This window comes from Lutra lutra, chromosome 1 (genome assembly GCF_902655055.1).
Source record: "Lutra lutra chromosome 1, mLutLut1.2, whole genome shotgun sequence".
In the NCBI taxonomy this organism is placed as follows: domain Eukaryota; kingdom Metazoa; phylum Chordata; class Mammalia; order Carnivora; family Mustelidae; genus Lutra; species Lutra lutra.
Genome location: NC_062278.1, coordinates 182,234,339 through 182,238,640, shown reverse-complemented (window position 1 = coordinate 182,238,640; position 4,302 = coordinate 182,234,339).

Below are 4,302 nucleotides of genomic sequence, written 5' to 3'. Positions count from 1 at the left end.
CATCTTCGACAAAGCAGGAAAGAATGTCCAATGGAACAAAGACAGCCTCTTCAATAAATGGTGTTGGGAAAATTGGACAGCCACATGCAGAAAAATGAAATTGGATCATTTCCTTACACCACACATGAAAATAGACTCAAAATGGATGAAGGACCTCAATGTGAGAAAGGAATCCATCAAAATCCTCGAGGAGAACACAGGCAGCAACCTCTTCGACCTCAGCCGCAGCAACATCTTCCTAGGAACATCACCAAAGGCAAGGGAAGCAAGGGCAAAAATGAACTTTTGGGATCTTATCAAGATCAAAAGCTTTTGCACAGCAAAGGAAACAGTGAACAAAACCAAAAGACAACTGACAGAATGGGAGAAGATATTTGCAAATGACATATCAGATAAAGGGCTAGTGTCCAAAATCTATAAAGAACTTAGCAAACTCAACACCCAAAGAACAAAGAATCCAATCAAGAAATGGGCAGAGGACATGAACAGACATTTCTGCAAAGAAGACATCCAGATGGCCAACAGACACATGAAAAAGTGCTCCATATCACTCGGCATCAGGGAAATACAAATCAAAACCACCATGAGATATCACCTCACACCAGTCAGAATGGCTAAAATTAACAAGTCAGGAAATGACAGATGCTGGCGAGGATGCGGAGAAAGGGGAACCCTCCTACACTGTTGGTGGGAATGCAAGCTGGTGCAACCACTCTGGAAAACAGCATGGAGGTTCCTCAAAATGTTGAAAATAGAACTACCCTATGACCCTGCAATTGCACTGCTGGCTATTTACCCTAAAGATACAAACATAGTGATCCGAAGGGGCACTTGCACCCGAATGTTTATAGCAGCAATGTCTACAATAGCCAAACTATGGAAAGAACCTAGATGTCCATCTACAGACGAATGGATAAAGAAGATGTGGTATATATACACAACGGAATACTATGCAGCCATCAAAAGAAATGAAATCTTGCCATTTGCGACGACCTGGATGGAACTAGAGGGTATCATGCTTAGCGAAATAAGTCAATCAGAGAAAGACAACTATCATATGATCTCCCTGATATGAGGGATAGGAGATGCAACATGGGGAGTTGAGGGGGTAGGAGAAGAGTAAATGAAACAAGATGGGATTGGGAGGGAGACAAACCATAAGTGACTCTTAATCTCTCAAAACAAACTGAGGGTTGATGGGGGGAGGGGGTTGGGAGAGAGGGGTGTGGTTATGGATATTGGGGAGGGTATGTGCTATGGTGAGTGCTGTGAAGTGTGTAAACCTGGCGATTCGCAGACCTGTACCCCTGGGGATAAAATATATGTTTATAAAGCTGTAAAAAAAAAAAAAAAAAAAGAAAAAAGAAAGGATGAATACCCAAGTTTTGTAGCAACATGGACGGGACTGGAAGAGATTATGCTGAGTGAAATAAGTCAAGCAGAGAGAGTCAATTATCATATGGTTTCACTTATTTGTGGAGCATAACAAATAGCATGGAGGACAATGGGAGATGGAGAGGAGAAGGGAGTTGAGGGAATTTGGAAGGGGAGGTGAACCATGAGAGACTATGGACTCTGAAAACCGATCTGAGAATTTTGAAGGGGTGGTGGGTGGGAGGTTGGGGGCACCAGGTTGTGGGTATTGTAGAGGGCATGGATTGCATGGAACACTGGGTGTGGTGCAAAAATAATGAATACTGTTATACTGAAAAAATAAAAAATTAATTAAAAAAATTATTTATTTATTTTAGAGACAGAGAAACAGGGGTGCAAGACGTCTTTAGAGAGAGATGGGATTTATTTATTTCTCTTATTTATACTCTGAATGATGGGTAAAATTTAAACATGAAGATAAAGGAATAATGATTTAAAAGGGGAAAAAAAGGCTTTCTGGGTAGTGGGAACAGTGAACGTGCATGTGTGAAAGAATGAAACATGACTTATTAGGGGAATATTCATTTAGTATAACCTGAGGAGATGCAGTGGGAAAGATCAACAAAGTGTAGAGCAGGAGGTATGAGCTGATAAGCATCTCTATTCCAGGATGCAGAGGAGGAGGTGGAATAGTTCTAGAAGCTAGAGAACAGACATGAAATTCCTTCAGTGTTTGGTCCTTTAGCAAGTCTTGGGATTTTACTGATTTATTCATTAAAAAGTTTTGTAGTACCTCATCAAAAAAATAACTCAAGGGTGGGAAGGAAGTTTAGATAATTCCTGGGCACACAGAATTTCTCCTTGACTCTCGTTATCAAGTCCTAACAGTCAGAATAGGGTGGTTTTTGCTGCAGTAATACCAACTCCCAAACTCAGTGGTTTAGGGGAAAAAAAAGGTTACTTCTTACTCACATCCACTATCCACTGCAGGTGAACAGAACTTCTGCTTAGAAGAAGAACAGAACCGAACTTCTGCTAAGCTGGGACATTTCAGAGAAGTGATTATTGGCAATTAAGTGTTTCAGGGTAGAAGTAAGAGGCCATCTTGGTTCACATTTTGTTGGCCAAAGAAAACCCCTGGATGTGCTTACTTGAAGAAGGCAGGAAAATGTAATCCCTTCCTGTGCCGAAACAATGGAGAATGGCTCTAACATCTGCCTCAGTCTCTTTGTGTGATTATCAAAGGAGTACATCCTCATTTTTGTACCATTATGCAGAACCCTCTAACATAGTCCCCAAGATTACTTTGCTTATTGAGTGCTTAATCTGCGCTTGGTCCTGCACTGGCCTTTGTTATATGAACTTTCTCTTTGAATTCCTACAAAAATTCTCTGATGTTGGTTTTAGCGTCTTACTAGCTGTGCCATTCCTAGCTTTTGTGTTCTTCCTCCCAGGATGCAAAATGCTGCCTCAGGGTGGTTGGTCATTAGATGCTGTGTCAGGAGATTCTGAAAGGTTACTGGATGATGTAGGGAGGGTGGACACTGGACCTCTCACTGCTGTTGCTTCTACCACCTTGCTAGCAGCATCTGCAGTGTCTGCAGACTCATGAATCCTTATGTTTTCTGAACAGTCTCTACATGCCAGACATGGTGCTCTGCACCTATGAGGCAGATGCTATTATTTTGCCTATTTTACAACTGAGACACTGAGATTCAGGAAGATTGCATTACAGCCCAAGATCACACAGCTAGTAAGTATCGGAGGTGGGGCTTCGACCTGAGTCCAGCTTACACCAGAACTGATATTTTTAATAATCATGTTATATTGCTCGAGTGTCTAGATGGGAAGGAAAAACAGATGAGAATTTGGGTTTTAATCATGAGGTTTAGGATGAATGAAATAATTGTGGAAAACATTAGAGAAATGAATACCAATCTAGAATATGAGAATTGAGAGTGGGAAAAAGAGATTTAAAATGTTTTATGGGCATGAAATTTGAAACACTAGGAAATTAATAGTGTGTAAGAGGAAGAGAGGAAATGAAAATGAGAATGGATGTGACACATATACCTGGGGAAAAAAATGAAAGGAAGATGTGGCTTATGGGTACAGGTGGGGGAATGCATTCAGTGTTGGATTTATTGAACTTTGTACACAAATGGGATATTTGTGTAAAAATAAACATTCATTCAGCATGTGAAAAACACAGATCTGCAATAGTTATTCTAGATATATAATAAATAAACTCAGTTTCATATATGTTTAGAAATGCATGGATTTGAAAGATACAGATTTGGGCTTCATTGATTTATTCATTAAAATATGTATTTAGGATCTTCCAAAGCATGTGATAAGCAAAGTAGAGGGGGTAGAAGAATTCAGAAAAATAAACAGGCTCATCAAAGGAATAGTAAAAGAGAAGGTAAAAGACCAGATTTGAGCAAATGCCGATATTAAGGGATAGAGAAGGGAGGAAGAGAAATTTGAAAAGGAGTGGTTGTCAAGGAGGGAAAAAACTAGAATGACAAATTTCTAGAATTTGATATATGTGAAAGATTTTAGGAAGAAAATCATGAGTACTCAGTAGGGCCAAATACCACAGAGATGTTAAGAATGTATTCACAGATGTGTTGGGGAGGAATGAGAGATGGGCAAATGTAAAGAAAGTACATAGGTATATTCTTTTAAGAAGCATGGTAGGAGGGAGAAAGCAAGAAGATGGTCCTAGAGAGGTCATGGAGACACAGGAGGGTTTTTAGGGTAAGTTTACAAAAGGGGCTAGTGAAGAGAGAGAGAATCTAGAAGTAAGGAGTGGGGCTGGGGGAGGTGGGTATTTTATTGGATCGTGTTAAGTGGGGAAAAAATGGGGTGAAGGCCAAAGACCACTAATGCCTTGTGTGACTTTTTCCAGCAATCTTTTCAGCC